The sequence below is a fragment of the Tenrec ecaudatus genome, chromosome 5 (assembly GCF_050624435.1).
Source record: "Tenrec ecaudatus isolate mTenEca1 chromosome 5, mTenEca1.hap1, whole genome shotgun sequence".
In the NCBI taxonomy this organism is placed as follows: domain Eukaryota; kingdom Metazoa; phylum Chordata; class Mammalia; order Afrosoricida; family Tenrecidae; genus Tenrec; species Tenrec ecaudatus.
The window spans coordinates 35,420,944-35,433,297 of NC_134534.1; the positions used below are offsets into that span (position 1 = coordinate 35,420,944).

The following is a 12,354-nucleotide window of genomic DNA, read 5'->3' on the forward strand; positions in this document are numbered from 1 at the left end:
ACCAATCAGAGCTGTCCAATGACGTGGATGGCTCCAATTCTCAGAAGCACCCGTAGTGATTCACTTACGCTGGCAGCTGAACTGGTAAGGATGTGTCTGTGGCTGCGCTCCATCTCTCCCCTCTGGTCTCTATGATAATTCACATCCTGCATTTCCCACCCTAGGCTTATACTCGAGTCAATCAGTTTTTCTGGTTTCCCAGGTAATAATTAGGTACCTCGGCTTATGCTCGGGTCGGCTTATACAGTATGTTGTGTCCTTGCTTAAATGGTTTCAGGAAAAAGTTCAAGCTAAACTCCCTTTTTGATCTCACTCTAGCCAGGCTTTGCATCATATTTGCAACCATGCTTCTTATGCTAAGAGCAGGACAATCATTAAGGAAGATGGATGAAGAAACGATGCCTTTGAATTATGCTGTTGGTGAAGAACATTGACTATGCCTTGTACCACCCGAAGGATGAGGAACTATCTCGAAAGAAGCACAGTCAGAATGCTCCTGAGAAGCAAGGGTGACAAGACTCTGCCTCACTGACTTGGGACATGTTATCAGGAGGGACCAGACCCTGCAGAAGGACATCAAGTTAGGTACAGTAAGTTACCAGTGAAAAAGAAGAAAACTCCCCAGGAGGTGGATTGACACAGTGGCTGCAGCAGTGGGATCAAACATAACAACTCTAAGCAGGGCACACAGAACTGTTTTGTTCAGGTGTACAGGGGTGACTGCAAGTCAGAAAGGAGTTGCCGATACCTAACAACCTCTATGTTGGAGCCAGAGAAGAGAACTCAGTTCTTGGATTAGGACTATTTCTTTCTCATTTTTCTGCCTTCTCTCTTGCCTGCAATAAAAAATCCACTGTCATCGAGTTGATACTCATAGTGACCCTGTGCGGTCGGGTAGAATTGCCCCTATGAGTTTCTGAGACTGTAACTTTCGTTTACTGGAGTAGAAAGCCTCATCATTCTCCTGAGGAGCAGCGGGTAATTTTGAACTGTCAATTTTTTGTAATTATTTAATTGGGGGCTTGTACAACTCCTATCCCAATCCATACATCCATCCATCGTGTTGAGCACATTTGTACATTTGTTGCCATCATCCTCAATACATTTGCTTTCTACTTAAGCCCTTGGTATCAGCTCCTCATTTTTTCCCCTTCCTCCCTCCCGAACCCTTGATAATTGATAAATTTTTTTTTCATGTTTTATACTGTCTGATGTCTCCCTTCACCCACTTTTCTGTTGTGAGTCCCCCATGGAGAGGGTTATAGGTAGATCATTGTTATCGGTTCCCCCTTTCTGCCCCCACCTTACCCTTACCCTCGTGGTATCTCTACTCTCATTATTGATCCTGAGGGCTTTATCTGTCCTAGATTCCCTGTGTTTCCAGCTCTTAGCTGTACCAGTGTACGTGCTCTGGTCTAGCCGGATTTGTAAGGTAGAATTGGGGTTATGGTAGTGGGGGGAGGAAGCATTAAAGAACTAGAGGAGAGTTGTTTCATTGTTGCTATATTGCTCCCCGTGACACTTCTGTAAGGGGATGTCTAGTTGCCTACAGATGGGCTTTTTGGGTCTCCAGTCTGCAACACCCCTCCACCCCCTTTCACAATGATGATTTTTGAGCTGCCAATCTTTTGGATTGCGCCCGACATGTAACCAGTATGCCACCAGAGCTCCTCCTGCCTGCAATACCTGCCTTTAAAATCCTTCTTTAACCTTTTTGGAGGCGGGGATAGGGCAGGGAACTAAGTGGGTAGGGGTGGTTCAGTAGAATTCTATCCTTCTATGTAGGAGACTGAGAGCTGTGGTGGTGTAGTGCTTACTAGTAGGGCTGCTGATAGGTCAGCAGTTTGAAACCATCAGCTGGCCTTTGGGAGAAAGACGGGCCTTTCTACTCTCATAAACAAGTATAGTCTCAGAAACTCACAGGGGCAGTTCTATCCTGTCCTATAGGGTTGCTTTGAGTCAGCATCAACTCGATGGCAGTCAGTTTAGTTTGGTTTTATGTGGAAGACCAGCATGTTAGTCTAGGTAAACTAGAGAAACAAATTTGTAGACACTCATATGTGTATAAGAAAGATCTTTATGGGGGGAAGGGGGAAGGGAGGGAATGGAGGGGGAAAATGAGGAGCTGATACCAAGGGCTCAAGTAGAAAGCAAATGTTTTGAGAATGAGGGCAACAAATGTGCAAATGTGTTTGACACAATGGATGTATGTACGGATTGTGATGAGTTGTACGAGTCCCCAATAAAATGATTTTTTTAAAAGAGCTTTATATAAAAGAGCAATTGTATATTGAGAAAGCATCCCAGCCCAGCCCAGATCAAGATCATAAGTCTGATATTAGCCCACATGTCCAATACCAATCTATAAATTTCTCTTCAGACTCACACAACACATACAATGACAACAAATGCAGGAAGATCATGGGCCAGTGGGTGGAAAGTCTTGTGGATCCAGTGGTAGCGCTGCGTGGGTCTCCATGTAGCTCCTCCAGCTCTAGGGCTCTGGCTCTATCAGCATAGCTCCATGTGGATTGTCAACAGAAGCAGAGAGTCTCTGTAGGTCTGGCCTGCAATGAGCTTATTTATCTCCTTTGTGCCTCCAAATGAGGTCATCAAGTTGTTACCTGATTGACAGGCTAGGCTCCACCCCTTTGCAAGTTGATAGATGATGTAACTGCTACAACCAGGTTTGAAGTCAAGGAATGCACCTCAAGTCTGTCCGTGGAGGCTTGCTGTGGGTTGCTATGATGCAAACAGGTTCATCAGGACTTTCAGATGGAAACAGACTAGAAAGAAAGGCCTGGTGATCTACTGCCCCAAACTGGCCAGATCCCCCAACTGATCAGATCTCTTCAACCAACCAAACCAGGCACTTCCGTCTATTGTGTACAGGTCCCCACTCCCAGCGGTTTTTCTGTAAGTTGCAATCATTTCCTCCTTCTGCAAGACTACCTCAGGATTTTGCTTATCTGTCAACTCCTTATTTTACATAATTATCTTATTTCTCTTTTTAGATGGTAAGATTTCAGGACCATTTGCCCCTAGCCTCCCTGGTTTTCTATTAGAGATCTAGTAAGTGTTGTGCTTAAAAGTATTCTGAATTGAGCAGCATTCTTCAGGAAATGAAAGATGAAACCAGGACAAAGCAGAGCAAAAGATGGAGATGGCAAAATCAATAGGGCCCACCGCTCCTGATTTCCACCTACTACTCTCTTGTCCGAGAGAATATTCTCTCTTACAAAGCACCCTCGGGAAACAGCCTGCCTTTCCACTCAGGGAGGCTCTTTCTCTTGATGATTTATTAATCAACCACTGTGCTATTCACACGGTGGGAGAAGATGGGAAAGAAAAAAAAATCAAATCAAGATCTTATTTTTAAAAAGTCCTTAATACAAGGGAGGCATCCCTACATATTCCATTTGTGCTTAGTAAGTGTAAAGTTGCCAGGCACTTAACACAGGACACAGGGTCCCTGGTCACGAGGGGCAAGATACCTGTAAAAAAAAATAATTAGAAGCTATGTAAGTTATCTAAGACCTGTTGGTTACCAAAAAAATGGGAGTAGCAATATTAAAATGACTGCAAAATCAAAGGTGTAATGTGCACTTGTCACATTCCCACCCTGGTCCTCCATTAAAGACTGAATCCGACTGCATCAACCCTTTTGAAACGAAGACATAAAAGCCACATATTTAAAACATTCCTTCTGCACCAGATTGCAACGTCCGTGCACTGGGGGCACGCTTACGTGGCCAGGAGCGTCTCTAACTCCACTTCTAAAATGCAGTGCCCCCACCCCGCGGGGGCAGGAGCTTCACCCTCCGGGGCAGCCCCGCAGGGTGGCATTTAGTCCGCACAACGCAGACTGCTCCCGCGGGGGGAAGCTCCAGGCCTTACGGACCTCCCCTACATGCCCCCACAGGCAGCGGGGAAGCCTCGCTGGCCAGGGCCGGGCATGGCAGCCAGCGGGAACCCGCTCCAGCTCACAATGCGCCCGGCCCGCCACAGACCGAGCGCAGGCGCCCCAGGATCGGGGGCGCGGGCGCGGGCCCGCCGCGGAACTCCGGCCTAGCCAACTCCCCGCGACCCCGCTCGCCCACGACCGCGCAGCGGCCCGTCCGCTAGCAGGGCAGCTGTTGGGAGTGGGAGGGCGGGAAGCGGCCCGACGGTCGCCACCCACGCGGCCGGGTCACACCGCCCCCGCCCACCCCGCTCCCGCCGCGCTGTCCCCTTTCCTCTTCCGCCCCCTCCCTTCTCCACCGGGCAGCCCGGCTCCGCCCCGCTCGCGCGGGTGCGCGGCTGTGACGTCACGTAACCCCGCCCCTCGCTATAAATACTGGCGTCTCCAACGCTGCCTTCCCACACTCGCTGGCTCTAGGTTCGGTTGTAACGTCCCCGTCCTTCCCCGCCGAGCGCCGTTGCCTTCTCAGCTGGTCCCTCCTCGCCCTGCTGCTCTGCGGTCTGACGAGGCCGAACCCCCCCCACCGAGCCCTCGCCTTTCTCTTCCTCGCGCTCTTCTATTTCTCTCCTCGGCCGCCGCCGCCACTGCTGCCCAGCTGGTGTCGGTGCCGCGCTTTCCCCCCCACGTCGTTCCCGCAGCCTATGGCCCAGGCCGCCTTGGGTATTTCTGCTCAAGGTAACCACATCCCTCTTTAAAAATTCCGCCGAAAAAGAGAAGACGCTTTACCCGACTCTTTGGGCCGTTATCTCACGTGAGTACTGGCGCGAGGGGCGCGGGGCCGGGGCGCAGGGCAGCGCGGGGGCGGCCGGGCTCCTCCGGTTGGGCCCCGCCGCCCGACGGGCGTCCCCGCAGCGCCCCGCGGCCGGCCGCCTCTAACATGGCGGACGGCGAGTGTGGCGGCTGTCGGTGCCTCCGGCGTGGCGGCGGCGGTGGCGGCGACACGGCGGAGCCGTCGCGGGGGGCTGCGCCGTGGGGCCCTCGGACGCTCGGCGGAGCCCGAGCCGCCGCGGTTGGGGCCAGGGGGCGTGTGCGTGCCGCGGGGAGGGCGCGGGGGTCTCGCCGCCGGGGGTCGCCGTCGCCTCCAGGCGGCGCGTGGTCCCCCACCCCTCTCCCGTGGTGCATTGCTGTTTCCGGGGAGGGGGGCCCCCGGCCCGCAGCCTGTCGGGGCTGGGGTCCCGCCGCCCTCGCCCCTGAAGGGCGCCGCCGGCGGGGCCTGCGGGAGCCCAACTGGCGGGCGGGCGGCCGGCGGGGCTGGAGCGGCCGGGGCCTTGGGTTATGAATGGAGCGGGGCGGGCCCAGGGCCGGCCTCTGGTGACAGCTGCCGGCGGAGGTCAGATGCTCGGGGGCGGGAAGCGAGGTCCCCCTCTGGCGGAGGCAAGTGGCCGCCGCTCGGGGCCCGGCGGCGGGGAAGCCCTGGTGTCAGGGAGGGAGCCGGGGCCTTTGGCCCCAGCTGGGAGCCCGGGGGCTGCTGCTCCGCCCCCTGCGGCGCTTCTGATTGGGCGGAGTCCCCTTCGCTCCCCAGTCCCCTCCCGGAGCCGGAGGATTAGTCACCATGGCTCCGTACCCCCCCCCCCGCGCCACAATTCCTGGGCATAAAAGGGGAGCACGGAGGCTTGGGTGGCTTATCAAAAATGGCCAGACTGCCAATGGTGAAAGGATGGCGACCCGCACACAATGTGTGTTCTGGACGTGTAGGCTGATGCAGAAACCCGGAGACACTGTGGAGCAGTGTGACATTTCGGCAGCTGTATTGGGTTCTGTGGTGGCATCTTGGATACATTAAGGATGTCTGTGTCCCGTGGTGTTTCCAGCAGAGCCCCCGAGCTTGGGTGGGAATCTGAGACCTTCGCGGGTAGAGAGAATTACTGTGTGGTCCGGAAAGGTTGATGCGGACCAGGCCGGCAGAAATATGGCTGGCAAACCCAATTAATAGTTTCATTCTGGTTAAAATGAGAGCGAAGGCCGGCCATGTAGCCGATCCTGGAAGGGTTTACATTTTGTAGGAGAGGTAGGCTCTTAACCAACCACACAGGATATATAATAAATGCAGCTGTCAAGGAATTGGTGCCTTTTTCTCTCCCAACCTTTATTTTTAAAGCATTGTACCCCCTGCCTGGATTGTAAAATTAGCATTCTGCTCTATTGCTTTTTGTGTCCATCCTGCTTACCTGTTCAGAGATCCTTCTTATTCAGAGATCATTCCCAAGTAAAATGTAGATACAAGAACATTTTACATCCGAACTGCAGCTTGCCCATATAATTAGAGCTTAGGGCAAAAAGTCTTACGACAGAAAGTATTCTAAATCTTAACTATTGCATTACGTGAGTTTTGGCAACAACATCATTGTGTATTCCAAATCTCTCAAGGTACAGGCTATCACCATCCCAAAACCCTTACCCTCTTCAGTAAGCGCTCTCCTCTCAGTCCCACAAAGACCAATACTGTTCACTTTTGCCCAGCTCCTATGGGCTAGTAGTTATGTGTTGGGCTGCTAACCTCAAAGTCAGCAGTTCAGAACCACAAGCTGCTTCCAGGAAGAAAGATGGGGCTTTCTACTCCCTGGAGAGTTACAGAAACCCACTGGGGACAATTGTACCTTGCCCTTTGAGGGTCACTATGAGTCAGCATCAATTCAATGGTAGTGAGTTTTAGTGAGAGAACTTCCATATAAAGGAGAGTGTGCATTTGTGTGAGGCTTTTATTAGCATAACGTATATACTCGAGTATAAGCCGACCGAATATCAGCTGAGGCACCCAATTTTACCACAAACACTGCATTAAAAAGGTGCTGGAAAAACTCCGCTAATACACGAGTATATATGGTATTTTTAATGTTCATGTTATGTTTCAGAGTAATTTTGAAAGTAGAGAAAAGATGCAGACAGTACAGAGTTCCAGGTGCTCCTCACCTGCATTCCCTATTGGCCACTTTTTTCTGTGACCCATTGGTCAAAACTAAGACACTGTAGTACTTCAGTGAATTAGTCCAATTTTGGATTTCACCTTTTTATTAATATCTAGCATCTTTGTGCCAGGATTCAATCCAGGTACCACATAGTCTTTAAATGTCATGCCACCTTTGCTTTAGGACAGGTGTCTTTTTAGTATTATTTAAGTCCTTGACAATTTTGAGAAGAACTGATCATTACCTTGTTGGAACCACTATCACCTGCTGCCACCACTTGAATTCTGACTCAGAAAGACCCTATGTAGAGTTTTCAAGACCAAAAGACAGCTGAGTCACTCTCCCTTGGGTAGCAGTCCAGCAATGCCTGGCCTAGGAGTGTCCCCCAATTTGGGTTTGATATTTTTCTCCAGGTGCCACAGAGATCGTTTCCTCATCACATCATGTGTGCAAGTTTAGGAGAAACAAGTTTAGGAGAAACAGTTTTGAGACACTCAGTGTTTCATTTTGTCAAAATGAAAGAGGGTGTGTGTGTGTCTCCCCTGCTGCTAACTCAGCCTAGTCTGCCCTGTGCCGTGGGCAAGTATTATCTTCAACAATCTATAATCTGAATGATGGACACAGATCATTCTACCTTATTGGCCACACTTTGCATTTGACCTAATCTCCTAAAGGTTTATCTGAACACCCCAAGTACTCAGTCCCTCTCTTCTATATGTACATGACCTTTTACCCCTGCCCTTTTATTCTACTTAAGTGTACATTATAAATTTGGAGGACTTCATGCTTTATTATTATCTTTCTGCTTCAAGGAAATGTTTTTGAGTGTTCACTCAAACCGGGACATTCTTAGATATTTAAAACTTAATGTCCTTCCCATTTCATACCACGGCTGTTAGGTTGTATTAAGCAACAAACCAGTTGGATATATGGCAGCTAAATGGGAGTTTCATCAGGGGATGATTACTAAGAATGGACTCTACTCCAGCATGAGTAGACTTACTTATTTAAAAAAACTATCCTAGTTTGGGAAGAACTGGAACTTTTGTGGAAATACAATATTTAGAATCAAATGTAAGATTATCGTCATTGCTTACTTCCCTTCATCCTGCGGGCTGTGCCAGGCGCTTGACTACAGTGCTCCAAAATCTTTCAGACTCTTGACCTTGTGATTTTTTTTTTTGACCCTGTAATTTCTGATTTTTTGGGGGGGGGGCATTCTTTTAACTCCCTTTTTAGCAAATAGTGTCAGGTTATACACGAGGGCAAGTGGAATCTGGCCACAAACTGTTTGAAGCCTCTTTCCATTTAAAATAGTAACCATTGAATTAAAATAGGAAATATAGGTGCATTCAGTCCACAGTGGGTGATAGCCATTTCTGGAAACACAATTTAGCATTTTGTACTGAGCCAAGCAGTATTACATTCGCGGATTCCTAGTAGTAAAGAAGAAGTCGTGCAGCGAGTTCTAGGTAGGTGGTGTCATGTCTGAGGAAAGGCTCATGGCGCTCTCGGGGACACGTGTTGGGCTGGCAGGTCAAACCATCCGCGTGCTCCAAGGGAAAAAGAAGAGGCCTCTGTCCCCACGATGCCTTATGTAGGGTTGCTAGGCGTAGGGTTTGGGGGGTGGCTAAGAGATTAGGCCCGAGGGAAATCCTTAGATTACAAACCCCGAAGTACATCAATTCCATTTTCTAAAGTTATTTCAGACATGTAATGCTTTAGCAAAACCACACAATTTTACCCATCTTTGTGGTATCACTGTGGTCGATTCTTTAAACAAAGAACGTTGAATTCAAGGGACAAGTGGAGTTCTGTGCAGTGCCCCCTGTTGGGTCATTTGCTCACTAAGGTTGGTGCAAATATTTTGCATTTTTTTTCTTAGGCCAGTTATGAATTGGGCTTCCAAGGGACCATGAAAGACAAAAAATATAGTTAAATCAAAGCAGAAAACTCATGAGTAGTTAGGTAAAGCAACTTGACAAAGGGACTGTCATGTCTCAGTCTGTGAATTTCGTCCTATTGCCATTTGGAAATGTTTACTGTGTGAAAAAAGCACTTGGTACTGTGGTGGCAGTTAGGTTTTTTGGCATTAATTCTTGTATTTTCATCTTTAGGGCGAACTTTCTGACCAAGTGTACAACTACCCAGAGGGCTTAGGAGAAGTGTTGTATAGAGAGCAGTTCGATTTCAACGCTGAGCCACCTTGGGAACCTAGCTGATGATAGGGGGGTTCCATCTCCTAACTTGTCCATGTAAGTATTTTCACTGCGAGGGTGAGCGGGCGGGGGCGGTCATTGTAAATGAAGTTAGTCTTTTCCAGAACTTGAAATTGTTGTACGTATTCCTTACAGCCCAGTATCTGTTACGGCTCTCAAACAAGTTCTAAAATAGCTTAGAGACTTGGCCGTTATGGGTACTGCTTCATTTGTGTACTTTGTTGTTCACTTAAAATGCGTTTTATTTTGATTACTTGATAATTGTTAATTAAATTTATATTGTAAAATAAGTTTTAGGAAATATTTTTAGTCTAAGTTTTACTATAAGTCAGAGGGGTAGTGTTTTGAATTTAAAATCTGGATAATTTTTCACAGTCAACCATTTAACTTATTGAAGTATTTAGGCATGAATAGGAAAAAATGCTTAGTTACATGTTTTTAAATTTTATTTGGGGATATATACATTTAATTTTCCCCCTTAAATTGTATTCATTTTGTTGCTGTTGAGAATATGTGCAGCAAAGCATGGGCCGACTCAGCAAATTCTGCATGTCCCTTTAGTGATGGCGGGTCACATCAGCAGAGTTGTGCAGCTGTTCTAATCCTCTTTCCTTGAGTCATTCCCCTTAAAGTCTCTACGTAATGTTCCCTATGGCATTGCCCACTTGATCCCTTATAAATGTTCTTAAAAGAGCATGATGCTCAAGACCAGACCTTTTTCACTACTTAGGCTAAACTTTTTAGATGACTTCAGGAGATACTTTGATTCCAGGTTTACAGGTTATCTCAGGGCAACAGTTTCCAGAGTTCTGCCTGAAGTTTTCCCTTTTGATCAAGATGCTTAGTAGTGGTGGCTTGGGCACCTTACAGTTCTGGTCTCTTGGAGAAGGAAGCATTGTTTGCAGAGGAAAATATATTCCTTCTCTTCCTGCTATTCCCGACTCTTCTTTTGTGGCCCCAGTGACGAGAGCGTAATTGTGCCTTGAATGGCCACTTGTAAACTTAAGACCAGAAGTAGACTAGAAGTACATGTACGCTACAAATATGGTACGCGTACAAAACATGTACATGAAAGGCAATTAACTGGGGTGTCCTGTGAGAAACCATGACCCTAAACCTCTAAACCAGGGAATCAAATTTCAGGAAGCTTTTGACTATATACATCAGCAGCCATAATAGCTCCCCATTTTGTTTATTGTCATTAATTGCAAATATGCCTTTCATATAACTTTTGCCAACTAAGCTTTTTTACAGGTGAACAGTTTATTGATAGCAATTATAATTAGCTGTGCAACTCAACCTTTAATAAGCTTTGGTCACCATACCATTGTCTTTTCTTGTCTTTTAAAAAAATTTTTTTAAGTGAGGTAACAATATTTGTCCTTTGGTGATTGACTAATTTCACTGAGTATAATATCCTTTAATCTCTTTTCACACTGCAACATGTATTAAAACTTCATTTCTTTACTGGCTGAGTAGAAAAACATTCTTAGAGTAAATGAAGTTTCTGGTTCACTTTACTCAGTAAACTTAAAATCCAAAATGAGTATGGGGTATTGAGAAGTTAATCTTAGTTTTTGATTTTCTAGTTAATGAGCACCTTGCCATTTTTGTCTAGAGTATATGTTCTTTCTCATAGTTACTTTCTTTCTCACAAGGTTACTTTTTCAACTAGTGGGTTGTTAGAGAATTTACTGAGATGATCTCTCCCAACATGTTACCTTCCTAATGGATTTTCAAGGATAGTTTTGAATTATACTTTTATTTTCCTCTCATGGATTTGAATTTAGAAATAAACTTATGTGCAAAATGTAATGCCACAATTAACTTTGAACTTGAGTGGCTATATTTGTGTTTTGTTTTAAAAATTGAGTTACTATTTATAGACATTGATACTGAAATTTGGTGGATTGTTTTTTTTGGGGGGGGGGGGTGAGTTCAAGTTGAGATGCTTTTAAGTTGACCAGAGACTTGGGAGGGAATAACATTAGAAATTTCATAAGAAGACACTGTCCAGCTAATGTTTCTTTGGTCTAAATCTTGTTCATCGGGCTCTATCATTTAAAAGTATTGACTCTACCTAATTAAATGGTGGAATTTTGTAGGATTTGTAGGAATTGAGGAGAATCTCGTGGAGGGTTCCCCTGTTGTTTTTGTATCTGTATGACTAAGTGATGACTTAATTTATTTTTGATTCTGACTCAAAAGTGAGCTAGAGGACAGAGAAGACCAGGCATTTTTATATACTTCGTGTATGTTGCATTGCTTTACATTAAAGAGTTGCAGTTGTCATCACAATCTGTTATTCATTTTTCATTCGTGTGTCCCTTATTAGCTCCCCATTGGCCCCCAGCTTTCTCCTGTCATAATTTTTAAAGCTCTAGTTACTATCTAGAATTGTGATCACAGTTTCTTTAGCACTAAACTGCTACAATGATTTCTCTGATTCTTTGAATGGATAGTAATTTTATGCAGCTAGGTCTTTGAATCACCAGCATTTGCATCATGTGGGACAGAAATAGAGCATCCGGCCCACCTAAACGTGACTCAGGTGCTTAGATTGTGCACATTACAGCACAACACTGGTGCCACCAGGTCCCCACCGAGTCAGTTCTCTAATTTTTGTAGGCAAGTCAGCTTAGAGATGGAGACGTTGGGGACTGAAGCACTTGTTGCTATCATTGTGGTCAGGAGTAGATTCTAAGATGGACATTTCAGAACGTGTTTCGTATTTTTAAAATTGGATTAAAAGATAAATGTTCTTTTCTAACTTACTGCTTCAAGTAGCATTTTAACTTTGTGTTGTATAAAAGTGATATTTCTAATAGTGCTTTCTCTAGGAGATTTGAGAAATTGATAATAAGTGGACATAATACTCTGCCAAATCAAGGAGTATGAAAAATAATTTTTACCATTTTAACACTATTTACTTTTAAATAGCAGTAATGTTTTGGAACTCAGAAAGCTTAGCCCTTTCTCTAGGAGGAGGTGGGGGTGGGAGCCCATAACATCCACTTCAGGATAATGATTATTTTTAGACTCTGGCACCCAGAGTGAATTTTTATTATGCCTGATGTATATTATGTTAAATGAAAGTGGTACTTGATATACCTTAGCTTTTATGAAGCCTCAAACACTGGGTGCAGTGGTTAAGTGCTGACCTGAAGATTGGTGGTTCAAACCAGCCACTAACTATGAGACAGTCCTGTCCTAGAGGCTTACTGTGGGTTGGAATGGACTTGATGGCAAACAACATAGGTCCACTATT

General features: G+C 46.1%; 1 protein-coding gene across 2 annotated transcripts in view; it reads left to right on the top strand.

The window, feature by feature from the left end:
* The first annotated feature begins 4,368 nt into the window (after window positions 1–4,368).
* AZIN1 (antizyme inhibitor 1) overlaps window positions 4,369–12,354 on the top strand; it is a 34,483-nt gene continuing 26,497 nt past the window's right edge. For both annotated transcript variants that reach the window (XM_075549418.1, XM_075549419.1), the window contains exons 1-2: window positions 4,369–4,712; window positions 8,985–9,122. The gene's annotated coding sequence lies outside the window, so the exon portion shown is untranslated. The remainder of the gene's footprint in view (window positions 4,713–8,984; window positions 9,123–12,354) is intronic.